The sequence below is a fragment of the Panthera onca genome, chromosome A1 (genome assembly GCF_046562875.1).
Source record: "Panthera onca isolate mPanOnc1 chromosome A1, mPanOnc1 haplotype 2, whole genome shotgun sequence".
NCBI lineage: Eukaryota > Metazoa > Chordata > Mammalia > Carnivora > Felidae > Panthera > Panthera onca.
The window spans coordinates 45428622-45450067 of record NC_138339.1 but is presented as its reverse complement, the minus strand read 5'-3'; positions in this window follow the sequence as shown (position 1 = coordinate 45450067).

The window sequence follows — 21446 nt, the reverse complement described above, 5'->3', positions numbered from 1 at the left end:
CTGGTAACAAAGGAATTAACACGTACAGTAACAGAGGCGATAAATTCTCTTCCTTTGCTCCTCTGATTCTTTCTCCATTTCCAGACATTCATTCAGCTTGTAGTTATAGAGCTGCTGATATTGTAAAAATGTTGCTTAGCAACATGTTAATGGGGAAAACCACTCCTTAAAACATTAGGGTTTTTGTCTTTTGAAATGTACTAGTTCAGCATATGATACCTCCCATAGCTCAATTTAACAAGAGGAAAAATATCAACGTTCTGAATATAGGTTTTTTAAAATCTTCTTAGCTGGGCCTGAATTTAATAAGAACCTAAGAAATGGAATATGACAATGACCCTGAACTACATACAGTTCCATTGGTCTCTTTTGGAAGAACAGTTTCCGAGATGATGAACTATAGCACTCTGTCCCTTACCTAGTAGCTGAGGTAGGGGTGGAGGTGGCAAGGTGGAGAGGGTATGCAGGGAAAACACTCCAATCTTCATCCCTCACTCAGTATTATTATCCATAGAAAATGCATTGAATCGACTATTCAAGGATCTAGAAGGTGGGCCCAGTTAGTCCTCTTTATAAAAGCCCCAGTGTATTTTCCAGGAAATCAGAGTATTGAACCAAATGCTCTTGAAAAGCATTTCTAACTACAAAAGCCCCTAGGCCAAAGCTTCTGAAATGTCATTGTGTTGACTGTGCCTTTGCTGGCCATCTTATGAAAATGTCGAGTCTGATTCAGTAGCCTGATGTGGGGTCTTGAGGTTTTGTATTTCTAACAATCTCCCAAGAGATTCTGGTTCGGCTGGTCGGGGGAACCACACTTTTATAGCAAGCCTCTCTGTCACTCTGAACAAGCAGAAAGACAAAAAATGTCAGCCTTGACATGATGTATGGATAAGAGGACAGCCTGAGCATCTAAGAGACCTAGGTTCAAATCTTGGCTCTGTCTTTAGATGTGTTACTGAGCCACCCTGGACTTCAGATTCTTCATCTGCAAAGTGGAAACATGAGCATTTTTTGAGAAGATTGAATGAGATAATGGCATCACTGTAACATTCTTATCCAAGCACATAGTAAATACTCTGTGGTTACTCTAATGATTAATTATTGTTGGCTTAAAGAAAAACAGAGCATTTGTGAAGGATCGTGTTGCAGTAAGAGTCTTTGCCTCTTTATTTATGGGTGAGGCAGTTGGAAAAATTAGGAAGACTGGGTGTAGGTTCTTTTTGTCACTGTTGCAAATGTGGCCATCATATATTTAACTGGGCCTCAGTTTACACATTTGTCCAATGAAAAGGTTGAACTCATTCCTTCTTGGTCCAAACATCCTAGGAATGTAGGAATGTGTTTTAGCTCCCCTACATGACTCAGTGCTGTGAGTTGTACCAAGGAGCTCCGAAGAATGGAGCTCCCCATTTAATAAACTATAAGAGAGGGAGCAGTAGGTGGCAGAAAGCTTATCGGAAATGGATGAAAAGCTCAGACCCACAAGACTGCCCAGAACAGTTCTATTTTAAAACCCAGTCCTTTTTAGCAACAGAGAGCCAGGACAGTGATTTAATTACTGATGGGCTACATCAGATGCAAAATTGGAGCCAGCATCACAGAATCAGGACAAAGGGCAGATTGGCCAGCTCTGGAGAGGACAAGTCTTCTGAACTTTACCACTACATTTCCTGTTGACGTATTTTCTTGAGTCTCTGATGTGCAGAGCTTTAGCTTTTTTAAACAAATGTGCTTGGGAGTCTATGATTTTGTCCATTTGCTGAAGGATTTTCTAAGCATCTGTCAGCTTCTGTCTGAATCATACATACACGTGTATATGAATCACTTCCTTCCCATTTCATGCCACGATCCCCACCCCCTCTTTCATAGACACTCGCCCCCCCCAATCATCGTTTGAAAAGAATAAATGAAGAAACTAGGGATTTTGTGGTGATTGTCATACTTAAAATGTTTCATTTTTGAAATCACAGGTGCTCAAAATTACTTGGAAGACTTCGCCATGAGGAGGATTCTAGGGGATCCTTAAATGATGGGGCTGGCACTGAGAGCTGCTTATTAGATGGAGGGTCCAATGACTGACATGACCACTTTGAACCTGAAAAGAACTTGCGGATTGTGTAAGCTTCAGCATTATGATTAAGAAAAGCCTAGAGTCTTAGAAAGGGAAGGTATCATAAATGTTACGTAATGACACCTAACTAATTTGGTAACAAGCATAGGTTCTGGAGAGGAATAGTCATAGCTTAGATACCTGCTTCATCATAAATCAAATTTGTTAACTAAATGGGTGACCTTGGACAAGTTACCTCACATTTCGAATCCTCTTTGCCCTCTAGTGTTAAAAGGATATCTACCTCTGTCTTAGGGTTCTGGTAAAGATAAAATGAAATAGATTTCACATTTAGAATATTTGGGATGATTCCCAGAACAATGTCTTAGTTTATATAACAATAGTAATAACAGTAACCTTTGAAAAATTTCATAATTGGATACAGCAAAGGTGTCAAACAGATAGCCTATGGGCTGGATTCCACCTGCAGGCTTATTTTGTCTGCCCTTTACAGCTGTGGTCAGCTTGCTTTTTTTGTTGATGTTATTTGGCAATATTTTTTAAAGGCATTTTTTTTGGCGTTATAATCTACATTTCTTGAAATGTTTTGAAATAGCAGAACATCTGGCACATACCAAGCCCACATTCCTCCATAACAGTCATCATTTGGAAGTGAATGGCTTATCCCTTTGCCACAGTCTCCACCATTCTCTGTTGTCTTGCTTTTGCACTACTTTACTTCATGTGTGTTGCCTTCAGTATTTGAGTAGGTATTTGCATCTGTCATCCCTTGATACGGTGCCTAGAATGTAACATCATGTTTCAGTGTGATTTGTCTGGCAACAGCAATTATGAGCAGGTTAGTAGACACAGATGCATCCACTAATAATTTGAAGGAATGTCGTGTAACACAGTACATTACAGTAGAGTAGCTACTCTACTCTATGAGCTACGTGTTAGAATAGCTCATATTGGGATACCTGCCTAGGTCATACTCAATTCTTCAAAATTATTTGCTCTTCCTATCCACAGCCCTGCAGAAGGGGGAGGAGTTAGCTAGATAGCACTAGGTACTTTATGAGACTAGCCTTATGTTGGTCACAGATGGATAGAGCAGAAGCCAACACCTGGTCTGAGACAAACAATTGGATTCTCTCTCCCAGAAGTTCTGAACTACGACAGTGAGAACCTGGGTCTGATAGCAGCACTGTAACTAAATCTCACATAGAAACGGAGCTGAATGGAGGTGGCAGGAGACACAGGTAAAGGCCTTGCAAACCTAAGTTCTAAGTTGGTAGCCAGGAGTCACCAGAGGAAGTCAATCTGCTAATGGAAATAGGAAAGTGGAAATAACCATGCAGTGTCCCAGAAAAACAAAAAGTATCCATTCCTGATGTTCCAGTCCCTGGAGTTAGGCAGACTGGTTGTACATGTACAAGGAATGATCACTCATTCCTTGGCTTTTTTTTTTTAATAGATCTATGGCATCATTCTAATTATTTTCTTAGCCCTCAGAACACTTCTTTGTCTCCTATGTTGGCTTTTTTTCCTACACTTGATCTCAAAATGTAGTTAGTTCCCTTCTCTTTTCTATTTATATTTCCTGTTTTGGACTGAATGTTTGTGCCCTACCCTGAAATTTATGTGTTGAAATCTAATCCCCAGTATGGTGGTATTTGGAACTGGGGACATTTGTGATGTAATTAATGCCCTTATAAAAAAAGAACTGGAAATCTTCCTCACCCCTTTCACCACGTGAGGACACAGGAAGAAGACGACTGTCTCAGAACAGGTAGCAAGCTCTTGCTAGACACTGAACCTGCCAGCATGTTGATCTTCTCAGCCTCCAGAACTGTGGGGAATAAATGTCTGTTGTGTATAACCCACTCAATCTATGGTATTCTGTTCTAGCAGCCTGAATGGACTGAGACATATTCATTAGATGATCTCAGTTTAACACTAGTTATATGCTAACATGTCTTAAGTTTTTATGTATATATACATATATATACATAATATATATAATTAGACAATTATGTATTCGATATAATATATAATTAGACAATTATGTATTCGATATAATATATAATTAGACAATTAAAAATATATATTTATTATATAATATATATTATATATATTATAATTATTATATATTATATACAATATATAGAAATATATTTAAATATCTAAATAAATATATATAAATATATTATATATATATATATATATATATAATATATATATATATATTATTTGTCTAATTCCTTATTTGAATGAGTAGGGCAGTCACCTTGGGCAATCTTCACTGTCTGGTCGAGAGCAGAACCTGACATGAAGTAGATAGTAAATATGTGCTAAATGAATGCGTGAGTGAACAAATATACTGGATTTGTGTCTCCTGCCCAGACCTAAGCCATTCATCTTGAACCAAGCCCCTGCCACACTAAATATCACTCCTTTCTCTAGTTTGCCAAGCTTTTTCCTGTTTTATAGATTTGGAAGATGCTTCCCCTCCACCTGCAAAGCTTTCCTTGGGCTCTTCCTTCACATGTTGGCTTAAAAGCTTTCCCCTCTCCACAGAAATTTATACTTTTTAGGTGCTTTGGCAATTATGCTCTTGATAGTCTTGGAAAAAAACAATGACTTTCACAGATGGCTTTGCAATGGCATTAATCGTGTACATTTCTATAGTTTACGAAGTCCCTTTGCATCTATTATCACAGTTAATTCTTAAAACAATTTGGCACAATTGTGTACAGCGAAGGAGAGTTGACATAAGGAGGTAGAAAGAGCTAATAGGAGTCAATCAGGATCAGAGACCAAATTTTCTGTTTACCAGCCCCTTGCTCTATTGATAGACCACAAGGCCTCTATTGTAAAAACTATACTGCTGTTACTACTCTCACTACTGCTACTTCTACTATGATCTAGGGTTTATTGAGCACTTACTACATAACCAGCCCTGAGCTAGGTGTCTTCTCTTAATTAGATCAGTTAATCATCACAACAACCTCACTGAGTTGCTACTTCTATTGCTCTTTTATGACAGATGAAGAAACAGACATGGAGATATCAGAGATCTGATAAATGGGTCAGCCAAGATGTGAGCCCAGGTTTTTCTGATCTCTGAAACTAAACTATACACTACTATACTGTAGTCCTTCTTGCTGCAAAGAGAAGTCAAAGAAAAACATCTGGGATTTTGACAGTCACTCATGCAGAATAATCCAGGGCCATGTTGTTGGTAATTATCCCAAACCCTTTGACATGCGATGAAGAGTTATCCAAAACCTTGTGCGAACAGGAAGCACGGAAAGATGTGACTGAATATGAGCCACTTCACCAACATCCCCTCTGATACAGGGGCTTAATTAATGCACTTAATTGTTGAGAGATATGTAATGAGATTATTCAGAGCCTTGGCTGTGCACTTCTTTCCTATTGTCAACTGTGTTAATTTGCAACAATGCTCAAGATGCTGGCTGAGTGAAAACAGGCTAAATGAAAACTCTATTTTTTTCAGAGTGGGAGAAAAAGTAATCACACCGGATAATTTGATTTTGATGCACTGCTTCCCTCCACCTCCGCCCCCCCCCCTTTTAAATGCACATACTCTTGGGGTGCCTGGGTGGCTCAGTCGATTGAGCGTCCGACTTCGGCTCAGGTCACGATCTCGCGGTCCGCGAGTTCGAGCCCTGCGTCGGGCTCTGGGCTGATGGCTCAGAGCCTGGAGCCTGCTTCCGATTCTGTGTCTCCCTCTCTCTCTGCCCCTCCCCCGTTCATGCTCTGTCTCTCTCTGTCTCAAAAATAAATAAATGTTAAAAAAAAAATTTTTAATGCACATACTCTTTGTAAATAGGTGAAGGTGTGTGATCTTTTGGTGAGCATAGAAAGGCAGATTGCCACCAATGTGGCAAAGGGAACTCTGTCAAGCCTTCCTCTATGTGGTGGATTCTGGATTATCTTTCATTCAGGTAAAGAAAAAAGGAGGGAGGGATAAAAAAACATTCAGTGAGTGTGACTCTGTAAAGCATTATATTAGGATCACTCACACCCATTCTTTAACTGAATCTTCAGAAATCTCTGGGGAGCAACTACTTGTACTCCCATTTTACAGATGAAGGGAGCTCTTGACTTGATTGCCCCTGTGACAGGAACTGAAAGAATAGTTAATACACCTGTCACATCTAGAAATATACCAAGGGGACACATTAAGAGATAAGGGGAAAAATTGAATAAAGGAATGGGGTTAGTGGTGGGAACATGGAGCTAAGATTATATTGTATTAGCCTCAAAGAAACCATGTACCTAAACTCCCAAACTGGATTTCACAATGATTGAATCAGATAACCAAACAAGTGCTTGTGCAACTTAAAATATATTTAGTTACCTAATTTAAATTTCCCATAATAATAGTAATGACAACAAAAACATTCATGTTCAAATTCAAAGGTGTTTTTTTTTCACCCCCCCCTCCTCAAATGGTTTAATTACATTTGAGTACTTACTTTGCCCTTCTTTCAACCTTCCAAATCTTAGGTTTGATTGAAAAGCAAATTCTCTTTATACAGAGCCCAAGCCTCTTGTCTCTGGAATTCATAGGGAATGGCTTTTCAAATCATTTTCACTCAGTTCACACTATGAAAGATCAAAGAACTATGCTTTATGCCCATTCCAGAAGTCCCTCTGGGATTAGCCCATCATGAATATAAATCATTGTAGTTGTTATGTTTCCCAAATACCCATTCATCATCCATCTTAGCATTGTTCAAAGAGACATGGGGTCAGTTCAGCTCTCACCTTCACAAGGCTTTGTGATTCTGTTTGAGCAGCCAGGGGAGCACTGGAGACAATTAGCTACTCGCTGCTGTGGCTGCAGCCAAGGGTCTCCCCCATGGGGATGAGAAGTGGTATCCCTAGGAGGAAGCTCCATTCAGGCATCAAGTGTGGCTCTTGGCCAAGGAGGCAGCGCCTCTTTCTACCCTCCCACTCAGGTCCTTTTTTGTGTAGCAAGACAAAAGCAAACAATGGCCACCTCCTCTCTCCTGGAGGTGACAAGCAGAAGGAAAGTATAAAGCTAGCTTTTGAAAACTCAACCATTGAACTCCCTGCCACCCCAAGAACCTGACCTGAATCTACTTTCTGACAACGACAGGAGGCAATTGTCCTTTTCTTTAATAAACTGCAAGCTTAGAAAGAGACCACCAAGAGGGAAAGGGATTATCTTCCCAAAGGGTCTTAAAGAATATCAAAGCTGGTTGGTCTCTGAGTGATTATAGAGTCCAACCTCCTTAATTTATAGAAACCCTAAGGACAGGAAAGATTCAGTGTAAACCATATAACCATATAGCAGACTCTCCCAAAATTCATCAGAACAACCTGCTGATTAGTCAAAACTGAGATTGTCAACTACCATGGTAAGAGAAAACACTACCTACCTAGAAAGTCTTGATTGCATCTCGGAAGCCAAGAGTAGTCAGGGTATTTGTTGAGACCTTGAAGTCTGGTTTAAGGAGCATCCTTCAAGGGAATAGGGAGGTGTTGTTTGGATTGGATGAGGATCATGATTCAACAGTTTAGAATTAGTAAACACAAGAGGGCAGGATTTTGAGGCAAGGGGCTGAAAGTCTTGAGGAATAGTCACCCATTTTCCTATGAAGAGTTGATAGATCTTTCAGAAACTTCTTAAAATTCACAATTAAGTTATTTGCAACTTTTATCTTTCTGGATAAAATTTCCTGGAATAGTGCATCTATGCTGATGAAGACAGGGAACTGGTAAGCCATATCAGAGTAAACAGTAAACTGTGTGGGGATAGACAAGTTTGGATCTCATAATCCAAGGCACCAATTTACAAGTGAAATCTTGCTACAAGCCACACAGCACTTTCACTGCAGACATTTAACTGGGCCAGGTCTCAGACTCCCCTCCCACAGTCCATGTTATAGGAATGAGATAGGAATTGAGATAAGAGAATATGTGTTGGAGAGGAGCCTAGATACCTCAGAGAGGAGTCCTGAGAAGTGTCTCTGAGGAGTTGACATTTAAAATTTACCCAGAACATGCCAAGAACTCAGAGCTCTTCAAGCTGGAGGAAAGCAATAGCAAAAGCAGTAGACAGCTTGGGATTTGAGGGAAAGAAAGAGTGTGTGTGTCTAAAGCCCAGTGAGCAAGAAAAGAGAAGTAGGAGATGAGGTCAGGCTGGAAGGCAGGGACAGATCATCAGGGACCTTTGGGTGCTCTCAGAATGCCTGACTGGGATGGGTTGGTCCTGAGGTTGCATGTGCTGAATGCACCCTGCTTATTTACCTCATGAAAACTCATAGTTGGAGCCATTCTTCTATACGTTGTGAAGAAGACCATGTCCAGATTCTCCACAGAGAGGGGCTAGAAAATACTCAGATATTCAATTGTTCATTTTTTTCTCAGAAAAGTAAAAAAAAAAAAAAAAAATACATCAAGCTAGCTGTGGGCCTTCACACAGCAGTAAATTATCTTTTTTTTAATTTTTGGCTTGTTTGCAAGAAACAACTATGATTCCAGGATAGTCTTCTCTTATTCTTAGCCATTATCACGCTCCAGCATCATTTTCAATTTCTAATGTTGAGCTGGATGGTTTTTATGACCTCTCAGCTAGAGAAAAATGAAAATGAATGTACAAAAAGAATGACGAGATTTATTTGGGGGATACTGGCAGTTCTTTCTAAAGCAAAAAAATAACCCTTTAGTAGGATATAATAGGGACAAAATTTTCTTTTTTAAAATGTACACACACACAGGTAACTAATTGGAAAAATTCACATGATGTATGTTTAGTATTATCAATAGATAATGATTTAAAATTTTTCAGAGTATTATTTGATGCTTACATGAAACCACTCAATAGTCTATATGCAAGCTAACCAAGGCTGTGAAACAGATTTGAAAAGCCAGGAATTCAGCAACTAATGGAAAATAGCAAGGTACTCAATTCATCCACTAAAAGAGTTCATTCCTATTGTATGAATTCAAACACAGCAAAGTATTTGCATACTGACATTTGGGTGTGCATGAGCTGTTTTAAAACTCATTCTTTTTTCACTATTACATCTCAAGAAATGAACACCACCACTGCAGATAAAATCATTGGGCAGAGTCCAAGTTATGTTAGCTTTCAGGGTAGGCCTTTCCCCAGACAAGCTTGGACATTGTAAATGATCTGGGAGGCAGTGTTGCCCACAAGTTAATGGTGTGGGTTTTCAGTTTTGAGTCTCATTTCTAACCTGAAAAGCTAATTTCATGAACTTGGGAAAGTTATTTAACTTCTATGAGACTTGGTCTTCCAGCCTTTGATATGGGGATTACAGTAACAACATGAGGTGTCTCTGGGTATTCAAACAGACTGTATAGAGCTTTTAGCTCAAGACCTGAATCTTTTAAAATTTTAGCCAATATTATTATATATATTGATTAAGAGATATATTGCAGTCAATTCCAGAAGTAAATGGCTGTTCCTTGTGTGTGCGTGTGTGTGGTGTGTTTGGACACACAGGTGCAGGTATAAAGCAAAATACCAACTAGTAAATGGAAGTTAAGGATGAAAGGCTATAGTCCCTGCTTGCCTTTTTCTGTTCCTTATCACATTTCTTTGAGGAAACCTCTCTTTACTGTTTTTCTTTTTTTCTGAGGGTACTCTTGTCTAAATTGTACTCATTTCTTGATTCATTAATAGTAGGCAATATCTTTTTACTCCATTATGTAAGAATCAAAGATTAATTTGTTCCAGTAGTCTTTCTTCTTAGCCTCTTGTTTCCTCCCAGTGTTTAATACTTGTATTATTATTTTTATTTCTTCAATTACTCATTTTTTTCTAACTTTTAAAGGATACAGTTGCACATTTGTCTTTTGTTCTCTATCAATTTTAGGAACCCTCTAAACTTCCCTCTGTAACCTGAAGACATTTGTTCTCCACCTCTTTCCTCCCTAATTTCTAAGAACCATCTCTGGATGTATTTGAGAGGTATCATAGGGCAAATTTACTAAAACTAGAGCCTGCAATGGGGATTCTTGTGCATGCGATTTGCAGAGGCTGTGCTTCCAGCAGAAGCATATAAAGGAGTGAGGTAAGCAGGGCAGGAAAAGGGAAGAAGCCAGGCAAAGATGTGGTTTTCACCTGGGGTCTATCTTCACCTTGGTCCCATGGAGAGCTCTGGAGTGTGAATTGTACCACAGAGTAAGGTGACCACTTGGACCTCCTCTCTCAGGCAGTCACTGGCTGTAGGCTACTTGCAGAAAAAGCATGACTTTTCTGGGAAGGCAGGTCCTGTCAGCTAGGACCTAGAGCAGGGGGCAGCTGTGAGCCATTACCAGCCTAGATTCTTGGCAGCTACAGGATGGATACACATGCAAGGTAAGGGGTTCTGGATAGAGTACCAGCAATCTGTAACACATGGTGATGATGAGGACAGTATGACGAAGACAATGTCCCTTGCCTTCTCATCAATCTCACATGTATTTGAGATTCATCTTTAAAAGTATTTTCATTTGTATTTTTCATCTGGTCCCCACACAAATACCCATATACACACCACAACCATGACCGCCACTGAAAATACCAAAAAAAAAAAAAAAAAAAAAAAAAAAAAAAGTTAATGTTGGTGTTATTTCCTCTGTTTTAAAAGTTAAATAAGGATCCTGAAGTGGTTATGTCTCTTGCCCAATACTCCACTGTAACTGGAAAGAATAGGACCTAATTTCAGATAGTCTCATTCCAAATCTGGTATTCTATAAGAACACCCCTAGTTCCTTTCTTTATAGCACTTTGCATTAAATCCATTTGCCATATATTTATGCTCCTCCATAGTTGGCCTGACTTTGAGGATAAACTTTTTTTCTCTACACACATTTTTTTCGTTTGCATTTCAGATTGGTCTCTCAATATCTCTGATTGGCCTTTTTCATTTCCATCAGCAAAGGAGCTTTCAAGCCGCAGAGAATAGACTTACACGTGGCTCAAACAATAGAGATGTTTCCTATTTCACCTAAGAAGTCCAGAGCCAGAGTAGTTCCATATCAATCCTGTTGAGTCATTAATGTCATTAGGACCAAATTCTCTCCTCTTGTCTCTGCCTCTGTTGTGTGATGGCTTTCCTTTTTAACTCAGTCACGACAGGACTGCCAGTTGACTGCTGCAGCTCTAAGCTTCATAATCTCACAATGGGTTCCATTTACAGAAATGGTGTAGTTTCTCTTCAGTTCTCTTCTTTCTTTAAGAGAAGAGAGGGAACATTTCTCAGAGCTCCCAGTTCTTCTCAGGCTCCGTTGACTAGATTAGCCAGATAAACTTTGCTTCCTGTAGAGGAAGCTAAGAATTTAAGGATCTGGCATTTTCAACTATGTGTGTAGAGGGTTTCTGTCAGCAAGGAAGGGGTAGGAGGGCTTTTTGGGCAGACAGCTAACAGTTTTTCTCTTCAGCATCTCTTGTCACTATTTATACACATGCATACACACATACATGCAGACAGATAGATAGGTAAATAGATGATAGGCAGATAATTCATTTAGCTTCCCAACTCTTTATGTATAACTGTTTAGTTCCCTATTGGTGAAGTACCAATTAATAAGGGTTTTTGTTGCTTTTTTTTTAAAAATCAGTTTCTGCCAATAGAGCACAAGGTAATCTGGTAGTACTCTTGTGATTTTAATCAGTGAAGCAGAGTACAAAATGGCAGTCTTTAGTCTGTCTTACCCTAGCACACTTGAGTGTCTGTGATCTGTGAATTGACTAGTCCGGGGCAGACCTTGGGAGATAACACCATCAACTACTATGATGGCTTATTGCCTGGATTGTTCTCTTCGGAGAATTATGGGATGTTATATGTGCACATTTGGAAGAAAGGGTTCTGGGATAGCAGGAGCAACTGGGATTAGACATGTGTCTGAGAGGAAAAAAGCTGATATAGATAATGCTGAAACAACTGTGGATAAAAACAAAGTTCATCAACAGAAGGGACAAATGCCCAGTGCGCATTCCTCAGAAAAAGCAGAAATCATTTGGGATGTGAGAAGAAAGATTCTGGTAGAAAAATGAACCTCTGGAAACCTGTGGGATGATGGCTTAGTTGTAAGTATACGAAAACCCAACTAGCAGTTGATTATACCAAAAGGGAAATTATTGGCTCAGATAAAAACAGCTGAACATAAGGGTACAACTGACTTCAGGCTCTGCTGGAGTTCAAGGCTCAAACACTGTCATGAGGACCTGATAAGCTGCCATCCTCCCTCTATTAACCAGTTTTGCAGACTCGTATAGCAGTAAGATGGCCACAGCAGCTCTGGGTTCACATTCTTTTATGTTCAAATAAGCTGAGGAGAAGGAGCTCTTTTTCTAGTACTTTCCTCAAAGATATTCCCCCTGTTTGGCCCAGTTTAAGTTGGTCTCAGGAGGAAGATACTTTTCAGCTTAGATCCAAGTGATCCTCAAGTTAGTGATAATGACCCACCCAAGCCATATAGACTAGAAGTGGGGTTGTGGGTGTCTTTCCAGAAGAAACATGAAGTAGGAAGAATGAACAATGGGCTCAAGAACAGTAGATGTCCACTCTAATGTTTCAAAGGGAAGAGTGACCGCTAAAGTCCTGGAAACTCAAGATCAGCCAGATTATACTTCTTTGAAGAGGAATTTCTTTCTTTTTCACAAAATAAAAAGTCTCATGGTTGGATACATATCTGGAAGTACTTGTATTGGGATGCCCATAAGCCAAATAGTTTTATCCCCATGAGCATTATAGCATGGAAAATAAAAGCCTGTAGTACAGTTTCTTACTGCAGCCCACACCTTGAGAAAGTGAATCTAAGCTCTCTTAAACCCATCTCCCTGACAGAACAAGCGGTAAATAAAACATAAACCACTTTTGTACATGCTTCAAATTCTGGTGTAGATGAAAGGCAATTTACTCTGGGCTGAAAATGAGATTCTGGCAAAAAGCAATGCCTATTAACAAATGGAACAGTCCCCTGGTGACAAGATGGAGGCGTGCGACTGGGTATATTTGTCATTTTAACTCCAGGGGCTGACTTGAGGTATTTTAATCACGCTAAAGTAGAATTACAGGTAGAAACAGCATCATATTTGATACAGGAAAGAATGCCAACATTATTCCTTTGAACAGGTTACTTTCTACATATGAACAATTTGATAAGAGAACTTGATATACCTGATTCCTAGATATCTTAAAAATTATAAATGGCCATCTTTGTTCAAATTTGTGTTTCTTTCCATATGCCTGCAAATCACGTCTCTGAATGCACTGTTCTAACCAAGCTGTCCCTCTGTTCAAACACCTTCAAAGTCTCTCTGTGTCCACAGAAAAGATCAGACTCAGTAGCCTCTAAGGACTTCTGAAGAAGAGATCTCAAATATTTTTCTAGACTTAATTCCCATCACTTTTGTATCAGAAGAGGTTAGTTTATGTTTTGTGCTTTATTTTTCTGTTGCTGTATAACAAATTACCAGGAATGTAACAGAAATGAAAGTGATGTATATTTATTATCTCACAGTTTCTGTGGGTCAGGAATCTGGGCATAGCTTAATTGGATCTTCTTCACAGAGTCTCAAAGGGTATAGTCTAAGTGTAGACTTGACTGCCATTCTTTCTGGAGCTTGGGGGAATCTTCCAAACTTGCATGGATACTGGAAGAATTCAGTTCCTTGCAATTGTAGGTGAAGGGGTTCCTGTCTTTCCTGTTGCTGTCAGCCAGAGGTCACTGTTAGTTTCTAAAGAGCCCCTTATCATGTGGCCTTCTCATACCATGGAAGCTTTCTTCTTCAAAGCCAAAGGGAGAATCTGTTCAAGATGGAGTCTTACATCACATAATGTAATGACAGGAGTGATTTTATCCCCCATCACTTTTGCCACATTCTATTGGTTAAAAGTCGGTCATTACACAAGGGGAGGGGATTACACAAAGATGTGGATACCAGGGGCAGGAATCTTGGAGGCCATCTTAGAATTCTGCCTGTTGCACTGTGATAACAAACAATCCCTAAATTTTAGTTCCTTAAAGCAACAATGGCTTATGTCTATTAAAGATTGGCTGAGGGCCTTGGTTCTGCATATTTGGCAGGGAACCAGTGTGAGGAAGCCGCCAAATTCACACTCCACTATTGCCAAAGTAGGAGAAATAAAATGTAGCAAATCTTGCTTTTACTTAAATCTCTGTGGTTGAAGAAAGTGACATGGCTACCTCTAAGGAACCTGGGAAGGATATTGATACCTGATGACCAAACAAAAAACTGGAAATATTTGGTGCAGAGCAGAAATGAGGACTAAGTTCTTCCCTCAACAAACTGTCTTCCTGCTATTTTCTCCACCTGCCTGACCTTTCCTCCACATCTGTATTTCCAAGTTTCTCTTGTGCTGGAAAAAACACTTCTCAGTGAAGTATTTTTGTGATGTTTCTCATCAAAATTAATTATTCCATCTTGGATATATCTTAAAACTCTTCTGTACTTCCCTCATGTATCTTAGATGACATTCATAATTTCCTATTTTTATCTCAGTTAATTGTTTTAGATGCCTTAGCTCCTATTTTGGATTGTGAACACCCTGAGGACAGGAACCATGTCTGAGTCACAATTATTTCTTCTAAAGTGCCCAATACAGGATTATATTCAATGTGGTATTAATGTTTGTTTGTTAAGTGAAATTGATCTTGCTCCCCAGAATGTCTATTTACAACGATAGCTCTTGGCCAAATTTTAAATTATTTAGTCAAGAGGAATTGCCTAATTTCCTTATTCCATCAAGAGCCCTTATACTTCCCAGTTAAACTCTTTCCTGAATATAATCCAAATCCCTCTCAAAGTGTTTTTCCCCTCAATTTTCTTGTTTATCCATAATGAAGATCATAGATCACATAACACAGTTGGAAGGACCTTAAAGATTGTCTAGGTCAGTGATTTGAAAGCTTTTGTTTATTTTAAGAAGCTGACTCCTTTATTCAAATGAAACCTTACGCAGAGAACAAAACTATAAAACAGCAACAGCAACAGCAACAATAACAAAAAGCTGATGTTCTGGCTGAATTGAGAATGTCAAGTTCAGAGTTTGGGTTACTTAATGTCTCCTGATCAGTCTCCAACTCCCTGAGTAGACCTTGGGATACCTCTATGAAATGCTAGACACTTAGTTTGAAACCCTTTGATGCTGAGTCAACTCAACATCTATAGATAGGAAAATTAAAGTTAGAATATCTTATCCAAAGCCACATAGATACAGAGTTAAAGAATCTATTTCTATAAACACTTATTGAGCACCTACTGTAAGTGAGGTCAGCTAATAATAGATACAGCAAGACTCTTGATATGGATATCAACAGAAGCCACATTTTCTAAGTCAGCCTCATGGTTTAGATGGTTACATGGTCAATACTTCCATTTCGCTTAAGTCTGTTCTGTGACTTGGTAAAGTCAAGGTCAAAGAATAAGAATAAGAATAATTTTAAAGTCTTGATTTCTACAGTGGATCTGAGAGTTGGGTTCATGCTGAGTTCAAAGCCAGGTGAGATCCTAGCTCGCAGCCAGAACCTCCTGTGAAGGTATGTGGCAATGCCATTTATTCACCCTGAGTTTCTGGAACTCTCAATCTCGTCAAACACAGGAGAAAATGTCAGCCTCCTAGACAAGCTCACTCTTGCAGAGAATTCATTTATATTTCATGCAGATTGGCTTCCATGTGCATGAAAAAGATCAGAAGGAATAAGTTGATCTTATCCATCCAGCTGCTCTTGCATAGGGTACTCCTGTGGCTACTTAGCTATAATGAGAAGTTGACTTTCCTCCCACATGTGGGAGACTTCAGTCTATTGGCATCAATTCAACATCTATTGTTGCCCACAACAATATATCATCTCTGTAACATCATGGAATTTGTATGGAATTTGTATGTATTGGGAGGTTTGAAAACTTGCATAGACAAAACAAATGGAAAATATGTTAATATGTACTAAAGTTTTAAATTACATAATATGAGTTCCAATATAGTTTGGGAATGGTACTAATCAGCGTATATTAAAATAATTGATAGAAGTCTTCCATGGGGAGGAAATGCCAATGAAGGTCTTGAGAGATAAGTCAAATTTGAATTGGATGGGTGTATGGAAGTCAAGGAAGATAGATATCACTTCAGACCATTCAAATGCCATGGATGAAGACATGAAGTATGGAATAAACATATTTTCATAGTGTTAAAATGCATTGAGAACTGAAAATGTATTATGCTTTGCATGTATCACTGGACTGTGACAATCTTCAGAATGACTTCTTGAGGAGGAACTGATATTATCCTTGTTTTACATGCGAAGAACCAAAAATGGTTAAGTAACTTATTTCAGTTCCTACAGTTAGTGAATTGGAGGGCTAGAATAACCCAGGTCTGTATGATGCCCAAAACATTATTAAACAAAATTTCTTACTGTCTTTTGACATATGTAGGAAATAGAGAGGAGAAGAATGTGATGATATGGGGGAAGGGGATGTGTTGGGGAAAGGGTGATAGAAGTTGGATAGGTAAGGGGAATCAGCACAGGTTAATGGTCCTCAACAGGGTAATGTTACCCCCAAGGAAATTTGGCAATGTCTGGAGACATTTTGGGTGGTCACAACTTGGGGTGAGGAGGCTGCTTCTAGCTTCCAGTGGGTAGAGGCCAGGGATTCTGCCAATCATTCTACAGTGCACAGGACATATCCCCATAACAAAGAATTATCTGGTGCCAAATAGCAATAGTGCTGAGAAAACTTGGCATAGATATATTGAGGAGTATGGACTTGTTTTTTAGGCAATCCGTCCTTAATGTAGGATTGAAAAGGTCACTGTGACTTATAGTTTTGACATCTTACATTGATGATCATTCATCACCTACTTCTCCAAAGCAGACTCATCATCCCCCACAAAATCATCCATTTTCGTTGTTTACTTAAATCTCTCTCTCATTTTTCCATTCATCTGCAAATCTATTTCCAGCGCTGCACAATTCTGCCATCTTCTACCTGGAGTATGGCAATTATCTCTTATTAAGCTTGCCTTCTTCCACCGTGAGGATCTTCAAAGGCTTTCCACTGTTGGAACGAGGGGGCCTAGCTTGATCTCTTTCCTTCACATCTTTCCTTCCTGTCTTCTTCTTTTACTTCCTTGGAAGTGCCCCTCTTCTTTTCCCCTAGAAAACTTAGCCCTCATTTCTTTGCTGGAAACTTACCCCTCATCCCAACCCCTATTTTTCTTTCTTTCTTTCTTCTGGATAATGCCTCGTCATCCTTCACATGTCAGCTCAAACATCATTTCCTCATAGAAGACTGCGTTATGGCACACCACCTCCTGTTTCATAATGCTTCTTGCACATCTGATTATTTTATTAATATCTTCTTCCCTGTTGAACTATAAACTTCATGTAAGTGGTGACTGTTTCTGTCTGGGTCATGTCATATTCCCAGCATTTAGGAGGCACTCAATAAATATAAGTTGAATTAACAGATAAATGAGCACAGTCCTGGGTACTGAGTAGGACAAGAAAGATAAGCTTAAGTTTTCACCCCTTGCATGGGTAGAAATGAAAGTAACCATAGATGTTTCTCATTCAGGGAAAAGAAATTCAAGTGGACACAGGATTTGGATAATTGATGGTAAAAACCTTTGTAGAGACACAATAAAATCTATAATATCCTGAATAATCAAAGCTTTCTGTTTTCCTCCTTAGCATGGTCACCATGGCTTGTTAAAATAAGGACCGTTTGTTGAATAGGAACATTCTAGTCATATAGATGACAGACGATGTCGTACAATTACTTACACCTGAGGCTAAAATCACTGTTTTTCTCCTCAACTTGAGAAGACAAAGACAAGGTACAGAACATTCTTCTTCAGAGCATCAAGCCACTAAAATACCATTTTTTAATGGGAGAACACGTACTTTCCATATTTTCTCTATGAAAATGTCAAATCTGTCTCCTGTTTTTCCTTCTTTTACTGGGACTAATCCCTAGTATTTCTTCCAAAGGAGGTTTCACTTCAAGACTAAATCTGGCACCAATTAATAAAGAGAAACTGGTAATACCCTTACCTGAAATTTACTTACATCTGACATACCCAATTCCCTAAGTGGTATGTAGGGAATGTATTTATTATGTATTTGTTTATTTATCTATTGGGAGACAAAGAGGTAACCCACTATAGTTTGATTTTCTTCTTTCCATAACTGTTTATAATGATTTTTAATTTTACTCTTACAGTGAAAATTCATTACTAGGAACTTGATTAATTGGACTTTAGCTCTGAATGACAACTTAATGTGGAAAATGCCTTGTTTAAAGACAACTAATGTTCTCTTCTATAAAAGATAAATCGCTCAATTCTCTATTTGCTTCTGTTTTTGAAGGGTGGGTGCACCATTATGATTACAAATCTGGTATCATAGAGTTATTGTTCTCATATAATCAGACATGTAGCTAGTTCTAAAGAAATTTTTAACAGGTAATTTCTACTTTCCCTTCCCTCCTCCCTTCCTCCCTTCCTCCCTTCCTCCCTCCCTCCTTCCTCCCTCCCTCCCTCCTTCTTCCCTCCCTTCTTTCTTCCTTGTCTTACTTCCTATAAATATACATTGAATTCCCACTCTGGACTAGACATCATTCTGTCTAGACATTGGGGATTCAGGAAAGCATTATGAATCCCTAGATCTCCCAGAGTTTAAATTCTAAAAAGAAAAAGAAAATAAAGACATAGTAAAATGAATAAATTAAATATAAAAGCAGTATAATTGTTATAAATGATACAGAAAAAAATTAAAAATATGATGAGTTTGAGCTTGTCATGTAAAGATTTAAGAGAATGATGTTCTAGATAGGAAGACCAGCAAAGTCAAAGACCATGAATTAGAACCCAGCTTGGCATATGTTTTGCAAAAGAAAGAAGCCCATTGTGGCTGGAACAGAGTGAATATTGCATAAAAAGGGGCATGATTGAGGTGGGCACAGAGGTGATAATCTTGCAGGGCTTCAAGGCCATTATCAGGATTTAAAAAGAAAAACACATTCCGATATTGGGAAACCACTGGAGAGCATTTAAGAAGAAGCATGATATAAACATTTGTACATTGCAAACGTTTATCCTGGTTTATGTGTGGAGGATAAACTTGAGGGGGTGGCAACGTGGCAACATTGGAGACAGGAGATCTTTCATGGGCTATTGCAATGTTCCAGGAGAGAGATGATGGTGACCTGGACCAGATGATGACAGTGGCGACAGAGAGATTTGCATGAACTTGGCACACTGTACTTGGCCTGCTGTACTACACAGGTAGGGGGAGGGAGAACAGCATTCACACTGCAGTGTCTGTGAATGGCATCTTCTGGAATATAGTTCTATTGTGTACAAGAAGGCCCATCTGCTTTTGGACTCAAAAAGTAGTATTTCAAGGTTTGAGAGATACCCAAGTAATCATGTAGCCAATTCCCTAGAAGTCTGTATTCATCCCTAATAAATTTCAAGTTTAAAATTCTTTCCATTACTGCAGAACACTGAGAACTTTTAGAATTCTAAAATGATCATACAAATAAGTAATGCTCCTTCCAGCTTGTAGAACAGACAAATTCAAATTCAATTCAAATTCAGTTAATGTCCTTACCCAACTCAGAATAAAAATATTTACTGGGGATTGGTGGAGGACAAGACTGTTAGGCAGGATACCGGAGACTACTCTCTAATTTGACATCAGTGCACTAATACATACTCTAATTAAGGGTGCTTTGTGTGGTTAAAAATCCACTCAAATTGAGGCACCGGAGTGGTTCAGTTGGTAAAGGGTCGAACTTTTGATTTTGGTTCAGGTCATGATCTCCTAGTCGTGAGATCGAGCCCCGTGTCTGGCTTCACATATCAGTGCTGAGCCTATTTGGGATTCTTTCTCTTTCTTTCCCTCTCTCTCTCTCTGCCTATCCCCTGCTCATGCTGTCCTCTATCTCAAAATAAGTAAACTTAAAGAAAAATCCGCCCAAATATACCATTCTTAGTCCTTCCTACTGATGAAAATTTGAAACATTATAGTTCATTTAAATGAGAGATATATCTGGTCATACAGGCCTTTTATGCTCCTCATTACATCATGCAGGCATCCCTTTCAGTCTTATGCAGCTGTATCAAAATTCCTTGTTTTGCCCATAAATTCTAGCCTAGGCTCAAGGCTGTGTATATGTCTGTCTATATACCTAAGGAATGAGAAATATGGAGGTAACAGACATCCCACCCATATCTGGCCTCTTGGACCAGGTATAAACTCCTCTGAAAAAAAAAAAAAAAAAAAAAAAGGGAAATCAGTTTATCAAGGTATCACCTCATTTGTACCATTTGGATGGCAATGTCTTGAGTGAATGTGGGAATTCTATCATTGGAAATAGGAATTCCTAGAGCTAGCTAAAAGAAGACTGGATGGCCATTGGAAGATTGGGCACATTTCCTTTGAACTTTATGTTACGATAACTAAAAAGAAGCATATATATATCCTTATCAGATATTTTCAAAATTTATTCTTCCTACCTGCCAATTTCATAAAAAATACACTGGACATAAAAAACAAATGTAATGGGGCACCTGGGTGGCTCCGTCGGTTAAGCATCCGACTTCGGCTCAGGTCATGATCTCACGGTCCGTGAGTTCGAGCCCCGCGTCGGGCTCTGTGCTGACCTCTCAGAGCCTGGAGCCTGTTTCAGATTCTGAGTCTCCCTCTCTCTCTGCCCCTCCCCCGTTCATGCTCTGTCTCTCTTTTTCTCAAAAATAAATAAACGTTAAAAAAATAAAAAAAAAAACAAATGTAAGATTTTACATTTAGCTGCTTTATAAAATATCAAGTGGGAGTGACTCAATCCGGTGCTTTTTGAACTCTTTCATGTTGTAACACTTAAAATATTAACATATTTATACACACACTGGGGTAATTAAATGAAGTTAATTGGCCCAAGGCAACAGTTCCACCCCAAGGCTGAGGGATCAAGACCCAGGCACACCAACTGGAAGCTCTAACTTAAGAAACAAATGATGAATGTTAGGACTGCCTGCAGTTATGTTTTAGGAAGATGTGACTATTATCGGAGCCCACTAATTTGAACTAGTGATCATTTCATCTTAACCTATCTGACATTTGCTTTTATGCTAACAAAAACACTAAAATCACTAGTGGTAATGTGTAGATGAATTGGAATGGAGAGGAGAGAGGCCAGAGGTGGTGACAACAGTTAGGAGACGGTTACAAGAATTTAGGTGAAAGAGAATAAAACGAAGGATTAGAATGAAGCCTCAGGAACTCATCTGATTCACCAACTCTTATAGTAACTTTCTTTTTCTTTTCTTTTTCTCTTTTCTTTTTGTGGTGA